Here is a 12,710-nt window from a genome sequence, read left to right as displayed (position 1 = left end):
AAGCACAGACGGAGTGGATGCATAGTGACAATAACTGATGCAATGGTCTGGGGCACAAGGGGAGTAGAGGACTCAGGAGGGTGAGGGCATTGGGGAATAAACAATGAATGCAGGAGGGAGAGGGAAAATAAGGATTTGTTATGATGATACATATGTGTATAAAGATATATATACTTACAACTCTTTTAAAAAGCAATTTCACTATGTAAGTGTATGATATGTGAATATTATATTAAAAACCCCTACATTAAATAAAGAAACAAAGCTTGGCCAATGGTTACCATGGGTGAAAGAGAAAGGGTTGTTGCTTAGGGGGCATTTGGTTTATATTAATGGTGTCGGGAGAATTTGGAAAAGGATATCAATAATGGTTGTAAAAGTAGTATATGCAGAGTATAATTAAAGGTACTGAATTATACATTTAATAATTGTTGAATTGGGGAATGTTTTGTTATGTATATCTTGCCCAATTAAAAATGTAATGATATGAATAACAATGAGTGCAAATAAGAAGAAACATTTTTTGAATCTGTAGTGACAATGATTGTATGCCTCTTTTTTGGCCAATAAACCTCTTTATTAATATAGTTTTTATTTGTCTTCCCTCTGTCAAACCCCGAGCCAAAAACTTTCCCCAGGCTGGCTGGGGTGGTGCAGGGAAAGGAACGTATTTGGAAGACAGACGTGGGACAGAGAACTGTTGGGGGGTGGATATGGCTCCTTCACATAGCAAAGAGGATGAGGAAGGCCACCATCAGGCAGAAAAGCCCCATGGCCTCTGAGAAGGCAAATCCCAGGATGGTGCAAGAGAAGAGCTGCTGCTTCAGAGAAGGATTCCTGGCATAACCCAGGATGAGGCTCCCAAACCCAGTCCCAGTGCCGTCTCCAGAGGCCGCCACTCCAACTGTGGCAGCCCCAGCCCCAATGAACTTGGCGGCTGTGCCAATGTCCCGTGAGATGGTGCTGGTTTAGAAAATCTGTCTAGAGGCCAGGGAAGACAGAGAACATGGGGCTGTCAAGCTGCTGAAGTGCTCATCTGTCAGTGTCTCTGGCTGGTTCTGCACCAACACAGACAATGACCCGGTCAACAACAGGGAGGTGCTCCTGACCAGGGAAAGGGTGGCGACAAACTTGTGTAGGCATACATTTTTAGGAGATGAGGATCAGTGTAAGGGGAGCTGCTCCTAGTGCAGAGAAGACAGACAGTTGTGTGCCTCTTCTTGATATGATTGATTATTGAATTGTATCATATGTGCATGAAATTCTAATAAAACGGATTTGCTTTTTAAAAAACACACAAGATCATCTGTTACTTACACAGACCTTCAGTGTAGTGCTTTGGCTAACAGGCTCATGGCCCAGTGTCTGACTTTGTTAATAAAATTCTATTAACACACACCTATGCCTTCTCTACTGTCTGATGTTTTCACACTCAATCAAGAGGGTGGAATAATTGTCTCCAAGACTATATGACCAATGGAATCATAAATTATGGTTTTTAGGACTTTTTGTAAAACTAAATTAGCTGACCCTTTATCTAGGGGAAAAGTCTGGAAGAAAAAGAGCAAGGCTTCCTGAGATACTTAATTCTAAGCCATAATGATTGTCTGACAGGATATAATATTTTTAAAATTTCATCTGGATGGATAGGATAGAACTAGGTACCCTGGTTGCACAGTGGTGACTTGCCCAGCTGTTAAAATAAAAGTCTACCACTCAGACCCACCAACTGCTCTGTGGGAGAAATTTGTGGTAGAATAATCTCATAAGGAAATACAGGCTTGGAAATATTATAGGAGCAGTTCTAGTTTGTCCTACAGGATTACTATGAGTTGGAACTGATCAGTGTCAACAGAATTTTACTCAGGGTGAAAAGCAACTTTTTTCAATATATTGTACTTGAATAAATGACACCAAGTTTCAAACCACCAACTTTACAGCCATTAGTTGAGTCGTAACAGTTAGCACCACCCAGAGACTCCACGGAGTCTACCTGTAAGATCATGTGGCAGTTGCATGATCTCCTGTCAACTTGCAAAGGAATGCAATCTAACCTGTCAATCAGGTCACAGCTTAATGACCTCATTCGAATGTGTGAAGGAGATAAATAGCTCACTGGAGGCCGGACACACTCTATCTGCTAGGCATTCCTGTTGACAAGTCACATTGAACTATGCAAATGTCAGCCAGAGCCTTGGAGCTGGGGGAGCCATGTGGAGAAGAAGCTTGCCAGTGCTAAGATGCTTCCAATGCCACTGGATCCATAAGATTTTCCACACACAAGCCTGTGAACATCCTGCACTCAGCGTTGTTGCATGTATTGCATGAGTCTGAAGAAGAATCTACAGACTGGGATCAGACATATGAGTTGATATCGGATTTATGGGCTTGATCTGGAATGGGCTGGTATTTTTCCTCAATTTTCAATTGCTCTTTATATAAAGCTCTTTCCATACACATAGGATTGTCTATGAATTTGTTTCTTTAGTCCACTAGGAATAACACACTGACCTTCCGAAAACATATGCTGATCACCTCTGGCAAAGTTATATACACTCCCTATGAAACAACATCATTTGTTTGTCTCTCCAAGAGCATGTTTTCTCTTTTTACAACTTTGCATTCAGATATTAAAGGGGGAAGCACTGAAGCATAAAAATATATAGATTCTAAGTGGGAAACTGAAATGAAGAACCCTGGATTGAAATTAGAAACAGACTTGAAACTCCCCCTCCAACTGCTCAAGAATTCTTCCTTCTTTTCAGGAACTTACAGTGCCCTGCAACACAGCTCCCTCCCTGCATGGGTGGTTCGTATCTGTACTCACATTGATTTCCCTCAGTGTGTCTTCCCCACCATAATACATGGACATGTGATTGACTTTTAGACCGTCCATTCGCTGATACAGTGTATTGTTGGCAATGTTTCTGGAGATAGTACACCAGCCAGCCTTCACGGAATCTGTTTAATATGTGATAGGAACAGTATTAATATATGAGACTCTCTGTAGGCCTGGAGCATAGCTGATACAAGTCATGGCAGTGCTACTAAAAGTGAATCCAGAGATTGTACAAGAGAATTACAAAGACATTTTTATGCTCCCTCAAGTCCCCATCAGACTCAACCAGTTGCACATTAGTTTTGACACTTGAAAACACAGTATATGGTGGTCATTAAGACTATACACATTTCCAGTCTCCTACTTCTGCCCATTCACTCACACTAGCTCTCAATAAAATTACTTGTTAAATAGATGCCCGGAAACCCCAGCTTAATACAGACTCCAAGATGACTCTGTGTTCATACAAACTACTGAATGGGGATACCTAGGGACTATGATACTGAGGCTCTTCTCCCAGAGCTGTATGGTTGGGAATGGTGTGGATTTTATTAGCAGAATGGGGGGGGGGTTCTCTTTGGATATCTTCCTATTATTGAGTGGCAATTATGGCTGGATATTTCCAGAATGCTCATGGTCCCACTGTACACGTAAATGGTATCCTAGAAGGATTCAATGGGAATAGGAATTGTTAATGATTTCTTGTTACGTGATTGTGTTACACAGAATACAGTCCTGTTCTTATTACTGCATACACAATAAGGGATTTATAAATAGATGATCTAAGACAGTATGTATGCTCATTTGCTTAGCTTATTTCACTCAATTTATTTCATTTATATGGAAATAAACCCATAAGTTTATATCTAGCTAGCATGAATTGACTTTAATGCTCAACATCTTAGAGCAGGAACACGTGTATACCGCAATTTATTTATCTCTTTCCAGACATTTAGGTTGCTTCTCTGTCGGAGCCAGCCGACGAGTTGACCAGTTCTGAAAGGGGTAGTGAGGATTAAGGAAAAAAGTGAGACAGAAAGTATTGTAAGGGCAACAGTGAATACTGAAGCTCTGAATTTATGTTACATACTCCTTTTATCCATGTATAAACAACCCGGGGTTAATTATCTCATTGGTAAGCAAGCACATTTGATACACATAGCAACTCTATCTTCTGTCAAGCCAGACATCCTTGAGAAAATTAAACAACCTGTTTACCCAGAACTTTCATACCTCCTTGTTTTTGTTTTTAACAGTCTGTTCAAAACATTAAGCCACAGAAGAAATCAGCAAACACTGACACATAGGTCATGAGAATTCTCAGCAGTTTCAATGTACGCCAACATCCCCCCCCTTTTTATTTACTGAAGACGTCTTTACACAAAATGTCGGCAGATGATTGTGCCTGTCTTAAGTTGTCAATCCTGAAAAAGCCCTTACCTATCATCAGTCACAGTCCTCCAGGCAAATATGACTTGTCTTAGGTTGGGAGACTCACACTTGATCTTACCCGTCTCTGAATAACCAGCCTCTGCCTTACACCCCTGTTTGGGGAGAGGGCACAGTGAGCAGGTGCCCTTTATGAAGCTTTGTTCCTAAGGCTAGTAATTCAACCATAACCTTGCACAGTATCATAGGGAGTATGCAGAAGATCAAATATACACACACTCCCACTGTGACTAGAGACATAAGCATGTGAGTTAGGCCTCCGAGATTTCCTAATGAAGGGAAAGCATCTCAAAAATGCTGAAGCCAATCCTCAGCAACCTTAGTGGCATCAAAATCAAGAGACTTAGCATCTTGTATGGCTATTATTCTTGATGGTGTTGTATTAAATCTAAAGACTCATTAGCACTGTGCCAAATACCTTGAGGATGATCCTTCACTTTAATCCAGCAATGCTGACTGATGTTGTACTGTTTAGGTGTCACACAGATCCATGTATATACAGCATGGCACTGTAGACTAGACCTGGCCTTAAGCCCCTGCACCTCATTTCCTAAATACAAGACCATGTCATGAGCAGCATTTACTTTTTGTTCTAACTTCCCGTCTCTTAACTTCTTGAGTACACAACACATTAGTCACATTTTTGGATAATTCATTTACAAAATGGGCAGTTTGTATGTCTTGTGAAAGTACAATTGCTGCAGTAGTCGCAGTAGCAACTAAACTTAATATAGCTAAAATAATTGCTATAAGCAAACCTACAAAGCGCTTAGGTCTGGTTAATGCTTTTTCAATCTCTTCTAATACCTGTAACCCTCTTTCTGAATACCAAGGCCCAGTAATATTCACTGGCAGCATAAAAAAGAAGGTTGATACAAAATGGTGATGAAAATACCTTCAGGGGTCCAGGTAATACAATTAGACAAATTACAATTACAAGACATGTTAAACTTAGAATCACCATGATATATAGGAATATTCCCTGCCCAAAGTACATAAGGCAATGGTATGCAGGTAGTAACGTTTCCCTGCGGTCTGGAGGAATGGCCCATAAGCTTCATGTCCCCCAAAGAAGCCCCTATTTTCCACCATTGAGTTTGTGGAAAACCCGAGTCTGACCACAAAAGTCCTTCAGACAGCCCCTTTTCCCATTTGGCAGTGTATATATATGTGTGTGTGTGTGTGTGTGTGTGTGTGTGTGTGTGTGTGTGTGTGTGTGTGTAGTTATTGTCCTGGTTGCTGGACCAATTGATGTTATATTTCTCTTTTGGGATGTTGTATCGGATGGGCTTGTCCATGACACATGATCTCCACAACATGTTTTTATTATGCTTTTGAGTCTCTAGTCTACAAGGGGAAAAAGACTGCGGAGTAGATTAGATTACATTTCCTTCACTTTGTACAGGGAGGGCGTGAATTATTGACCCACACCATGATTTCCGTACCTTCCCAGACAGCAGGATGTATGAGGGGTGGATCAAGAACATAAGCCCAGTTGTGAGATGCTCCCAGAAGCACTCTGAGGCAAATTACCATCTGCATGGTTTGCAAACCGCACCAACCGTTTTGGCAGCCACCATGCTCCATCAGCAATCTGCTGAAAAACACAAACATGCCCTCATGCCCAAATTAATACCGGGTTGGGGCCATGCCTTGAGGCAAAACAAGCCAATGATATATCTTCATAGGTTCTTTGAAGTTGGTGGAAGGAACACCAAAGGCAAATCTTTTACAATCATTTGGATCCAAGGGTATGGTATAAAAACAATCGTTTAAGTCTAAAATGATCCTATATGTATTGGCTGGAATAGTAGGGGGGAAGGGAGCCCAGACTGCAGGGCTCCCATAAGTTCCATGGTATCATTAACCCTCCTTTACTGTTTTTCCTTGCAAAGCAGCTGCTATAGCAAGCCCCTGACTAAAGGAAGGTCCAATGTCCGAACACAGTCTAATATCATTGGACAGGTTGCCCTTTTTTCTAAAATGTCTCAGCGCTGCCTGACAAGCAGTATTTGCATTTTCGAAAACCAATTGTTTCCATTATGTGGGGGAAAGCACCACAACGGAAATTGTATCTAATAAAGATTTAGTAAAAGGGGTGGTCGGGACATATTGGGCACAAGCAACCTTGAGTTCTTTTAGCTGTTTGAAAGGAATTGGAGTATGATCTCTAACCAGATTACCCTGGTAATCCTGATGCTCAATCGCAGGGAACAGCATACTGAACTCCCCTTCATCCTCTCCTTGTTCTGCTGCAGCATGTATGGCAGCACTAAGCATAGATCCTTTCCTGGAACCCTAGTCACAGACGAGGCTAGAACTGGCAAGTCTTCTAGCAAAGCATTCTTTTCGCAGAATACACTCTGAGGTCTCTAAAATAACTTGGCCCCAGTAAATTTTGACACCCATTCCTGGGACTCTATCGGAGAGTGCTTTTCTATTAACTTGAGTCACATCTCCCTCACTTTTGCTGCTAATGATGTATAAGCTTCCTCCCAGCCTACCACCTTTGTTTCATCCGGGCAGGACTCCTGAATCTTTTGCACCGGCTTATGATTCTCAGGTTGAGGCGCCTTCAAGATGGCAAAAATTCCTAAGTCCTCATCAAGATAATGTGCTGCCTCATCTTCTAACTGCTTCACATCTCCAAGATCAAGGGATTCCTTCTCCTTGCTTTAAAAGCCCTCAAGGTTAGTTTTCAGTGGCTTCAGTGATGGAAGGGGAGGAAGCAGAGGCTTAGAAGGAAGTTTACATTCACTTTTGCTTGCGCATGCAAATGGGTTGTTTTCAGGTCAGAGTCCCTCATGCCTAGGGTCCAGGCTATCCCTAACTAAATTTCATGAGCTAAACGTGTCTATGGGAACCTTACTAGGTCCATTAGTGGTATAATGATCTTTTAACTGTTTCCCTCCTTTTTGCCAAGTTTCAATATTTACAGTCCCATCCTCAGGAAACCAAGGACATACTTTAAACACAAAATCTAAAAACTTCTCTACTCTTTGATAGCTTACATTTGTTCCTCTAGCTTTTAACATATTTACGAAACTCTGTTTGCTATTTCCTTGCCCCATTTTTCTCCCAATAGCTCCTCACGGCACCACCAATCTCTTTGTGTACACCTTTGTAATCTTCGGTGTCCTTTACTTTGTCCCCCATTTTCAGTGTCCATGTTTTGGGCGCCACTCTTGTTGGAGCCAGTCAATGAGTTCAACAGTCCTGAAAATGGGAGTGAGGATTAAGGAAAAAAGAAAGACAGAAAATATTCGGAATGTAACAGTGAATAATGAAACTCCGAATATATGTTACATGGTCCTTTTATCCATGCAGAAACAACTCGGGATTAATTATTTCATTGATAAGCAAGCACATTTGATACACATAGCTACTCTATCTTCAGCCAAGCCAGATATCCTTGAAAAAAATTAAACAACCTGTTCTTTGCAGAACTTTCATACCTCCTTGTTTTTGTTCTTAACAGTATGTTTAAAACATTAAGTCACAGAAGAAACCAGCAAACACTGACTCATAGGTCATGAGAATTCTCAGACATTTCAAGGCCGAGTCTTAATGGCCTTCAACATTTCTCGTTTCTGTTTTTTATACCAAAAGCTACTATTTGGGTTGAAATGAAAAGGAGAGGAGGAAAAAAATTCCCATTCTTATTATTAGAAATCACAGTAACAATCATGATCATACGGCAAACTTTTCTTCAACACAATTATAAAATTAGTAATATTAAAAATAACAATAAATATCACATTTTTAGTGAGCGAGTTCCCATTAGGACAGAAAAAGACAAAAGGCTTAACTTTGCTAGAGTAGATGTCTTGGATAACATTTAAAGTGCATAAAGGTTTTCCTAAAATATTTAATACTCTAAAGTTTCTTGTGTAAAAGTGAGTAGGATCACCCAGAAGCACAGACTTATGAAAGTACTTGTTTTAATGCAGAACATTCCCTTAAGATGTAGATAATAAACAAAAGTCTTATCCCTTGATGGTGGCTAGGGTAGCAGGAGAGTACTAGCTGACAATATGCAACCAAACTTACCTCGCCTGACCCTTAGCCGAACAAAATCGCTGAAAGCCTAGGTATAAATTCAACTGGCAAAGGCCAGAACAAATCTGAAATTATGTCCAGAAGCAACTCTAGTCAGTTTGTTTATGTATGAAGCCTTCAATCTGAAGGGGAGGAACATAAAAATTTGTAGCTGAAAATCTTTTTCAGGAAGGGAAAAAGGAAAGGGAAGGTATAGCTTCCAGACCAGTAAAACCTTTGCAGTAGGAAAGAAACCATGAGGAATCGTATCTCAGATCCAGGTTCAGGATGCCTGCCTAGGAAAGAGGCTCAGTCAAAAGAGCGGAGAAATGCCCTGTGGCCCAAACACTGCCACAACTGTTACCATTGGCAAGTAAAAAAGCAAGTAAAAATAAAAGCAAGGGGCATCAGGGAAGTTAAAAATCAAGATACTCTCTAGGGAGGGTGCAAGTGAAGACAAAACCAAACATAAAACTAAAAAAGAGGCTGGTAGAGAAATTTGAGAACTTGAGTAGTTTTAGGAAAACATAACTTTAACATAACATTGTATATAGTTAATTAGTAATGGAGCTCTCTCTATATTTTCATAAACCACGACAATCAAAGTCTAGCAGCAGTTAGGTCATACTAATTCCACAAGGGAAAGCATCATATATACACAATATGCTGATATGGATGGTCCCATTGAACATATTCATCTATCCACAAAAAGTGATGGGTAACACAAGAGTAAGAAAATAGACATTATTGATACAACATCAACATCGGATTCATCCTTGACACAGAAATGGATACTAGAGAGTTACATATGAAACTCAAACTAAATGTAATGATTATATTAAAAGATCTAAAGGAAAATGTCAATGAATGTGTTATAAATAGTATTTCAAGAAAAGACACAAAGAAGGTGACCAATAAAAAGAAAAACATCACAAGGAATTTATTTTATTTTTTGAGACAATTCTAATAGAAAAATAAATAATATTTTTAGAAAATAATGTAAAACATGTTAAAGGAAAACAAAGAATCCACAGGAAAGAAGATAATGGAGCTCAGTGCAGCTCAGACCCCTTCATTTAACTGGACTCCTGGAATCACTCTGACTTCCCCTCACCTCGTTTCACTGTGATATGTACATGGTAATGGCCAGGGAAGCAATGGAGGTCAGCGTTAAATGGATTTGACAATGAAAGGGCTCACTGGTGACATGTACTCAAGACATCAGAGTAGGAGCATAGTCTGTGCTCTCACCACTCCATAGCATACCAACCCACGGCTGATTTCAGAGAATCTAGAGACAGAAAAGGTGAGTCACAAACCTTCATGTATCAATCCCTGAGCCACTCACTTCAGACCATTTCCCCCAAGAAAAGGAAGAAACCTAAATATTCTTGGGAACGAAATCCGTGATTCCTAGGTGTGTTTATGATCCGGATTTAGTTAGATGTAATCTAAGTAATATATTATGAGACTATCTGATGGACTATGTGGAGATTTGCATGTAATAGAAGTTTTGTAATAAAGTTAAAACGGGGTTCATCTGGAATGAGAATGTTGACTGTTTCTTCAGAGAGCACAGGTCTGTCCATGACTTCTCTGCTCACCAAGACCAAGGTCCAGTTTTTCCAGGCCACAGAAAGTGATGAGGAAGATCGTTGAGGGGGGAGACATGGTGTGGACTGAGAATGAGTTTGATAATAAAGGCAGTGATCCTCTACTCTCAAGGAGTTATATATTTATAAGACACAGAGAAAATCCTAGGACATTTAAATTGTCAGATACGTATTTTTTGCATTAGATTATGGAAATGTTGTTACATATTCAAAAATTTGAAGATCAGCTAAATCTAGCAATATCATTAAATTCAGCCCTAAGTGGCTCCCATTCAATGTGTGCTGTAAACAGGAAAGGCTTTTGTGAGTCACTACACAAGGAGAGCTTTTCATTGACAATACACTGCTAGGTCTACTCAAGAGTCATTGCAGTGTGGACAGAGAATGTGTGACCCTAAGGCAGTTTACTTTTGACACGGGAAGTTATTGTTTATCCAGAAAACCATCATTAATAATGTTATTCACACCTAATCTTCATTCTTGTATGGAATGCTGTGCTGAAATATCAGAAATTCCTGACCTAAGGTTGTGTGTCACTAGATAATATAAATGTTACTGATATCATACAGTAAACTCGTAGCGAAGCCACCAGAAATAGGGTGAGGATATTAACAGGACAGAAGTGGAACTGTGGGTGAAAGCAGAAACAGTGGCTCACATTCTGTAGGACTGAGAAGGTGAAGATACAACATGTGACATGAAGAACTGAATGATGCCATTCGGCCACAGAGATCTCCCTGAATCCTGAATTTGCACAGACAAGTTAGTGTCTGTCTTGAACATCATGGTCTAAAGGTTCTGGAGGATAGACAGATACAAAATATTAGCATCAAGGTAATAAAAGACAATTGGTGAGTTTATGATTTGCAGATGGGATTAAAGAAATAACAAAATAAATACCAGGACACCATGGTTAGGAAAACAACCATATTAAACAACAAAACCAAAAATGTGTGTCGTTTGAAAAAGCAATTCAATAAAAATAGGCTGACCGGCTAGATTTTGACCAAGTGGTTGTCCTCACAAAGCGTGATGGAAGAAGATACTGTCAAACGTTCAGCCAGTCATCCAACACTGAGTAGCTCCCTTTACCTTCACCGTGAGGCTGATCAGAGAGGGTTTACTGAGTGTCATCCGAACTCTGATGAAGTGTTCCGTGACAGAGACATTTCCTATCCTTAAGGCAAGGGTGTTTGTTACTATAGACAAACTATATTCTCCCGTTTAAATATAACTGTTGAATTCACAGAAATCAAAAGTAGGCTCAAAATTGTTATTTTTAAGTTAGAGTGATTCCCTAGGGTAACTGAGATGAGAAGAATCCGCAGATCACCACAGGAAACCAGCCTTGAAGCTTCAGGTGAACCTGCTCTTGGCTCTGAGTTCTGCTCTCTGTGGGTTCTCAGCGTCCCCTGGAGTCCAGTCTCAACCCTGCATGGGAGGTTTGTGTCTGGGCTCTCACTGACTTCCCCTCACTGTGTCTCTTGCACAGTAATATGTGGCCGAGTCCTCGGATTTCAGGCTGTCCATTTGAAGATAGAGAGTGTTTTTGGAGTTGTCTCGGGAGATGGTGAATCGGCCCTTTACGGAGTCTGTGTAGTATGTGCTACCACCAGCCTCACTAATGCTTGCGACCCACAGCAGGCCCTTCCCTGGAGCCTGGCGGATCCAACCCATGTAATAATCACTGAAGGTGAACCCAGAGGCTGCACAGGAGAGTCTCAGAGGCCCCCCAGGCTTTCTCAGACCACCCCCAGACTCCAACAGCTGCACCTCACACTGGGCACCTACAAACACAAAGGCAATGTCATTAGGCGGAACACATACAAACTAAGGCACTCAAAATTACATACATACACAGCATGGTCTACAATGATTAACATGTAAAATGGCCAAAATAAAAGCCAAGGTTGGTACAAAATTCATGACGTTTCCTTTGGACCAGCTCCTGGGCACAAATGGAAACAGCAGAGATCCCAGAGACTAGAACTGTCCTCTGAGATCTCCCATATCAGGGGCTGTGGCAGGTTTATGAGCAGGCAGAGAGCTGCATTTGCATGTCCTCTGATATTTAGAAGCAGAGGAGTAGAAAATATGGGCAGGAGTTCTCCCTCAGACTCAGAGAAATACAAGCACTCTCACAGGAAAACAGAGCTCTTAAAGAGGTTCTTTATCAAGCATTGCTTTAATTGCTATATATTGTCAACATATAAAAAAGTAGTTTTCGACTTATAAACTTTACATTACATACAACAACCTTTGTGATATTGTAGCTCATAATGCATCCCCTCTAGTCCCACTAAAGGTGTGAATACACACGACGACAGGGGACGGCTTTATTATCCATTTCTTGTTTAGGAATATTATTGGGTTTCTTGCCTTCCAAGGAATTTCCACATTTCACTGTTGTTTTAAAACTGTGGACATGCAGTTGTTCATAGAGCATGTTCAGAAAACACGCACAATGGTGTCTCCTCTGGTTTCTGGTCACGAAATTCCAGTTTTCCTTCTTTTGCTATGGTCAGGAAAACCAGATATTCATCACTTTGCTTCATCTTCTCGAACAGTTTTCCTTGAAATGACTTATTTATTGTACTCATGCTATTTTTTATTTGTCTCTATTCATGATTTTCCTCTACTGATCTATTATATGACAGACTTATGTTTTTCTAGTTTCATTAGGTAGAAACTGAGGTAATTGATTTCAGAAATAGTTGACTCTGATATAAAAAAAAGGACCCAATCCTGCTGTCACCTGGGAACAGGTTACT

At 40.4% G+C, this 12,710-nt stretch overlaps 1 pseudogene; it reads right to left on the bottom strand.

Moving 5' to 3' along the window:
• Positions 1-722: 722 nt before the first annotated feature.
• Positions 723-12,494, bottom strand: LOC142430530 (ATP synthase F(0) complex subunit C2, mitochondrial pseudogene; annotated as a pseudogene).
• Between the last annotated feature and the right edge of the window lie 216 nt (positions 12,495-12,710).

The sequence above is a fragment of the Tenrec ecaudatus genome, chromosome 17, assembly GCF_050624435.1.
Source record: "Tenrec ecaudatus isolate mTenEca1 chromosome 17, mTenEca1.hap1, whole genome shotgun sequence".
Lineage (NCBI taxonomy): Eukaryota > Metazoa > Chordata > Mammalia > Afrosoricida > Tenrecidae > Tenrec > Tenrec ecaudatus.
The sequence above is the reverse complement of the archived record's forward strand: the minus strand, read 5'-3'. Positions and strand labels throughout refer to the sequence as shown.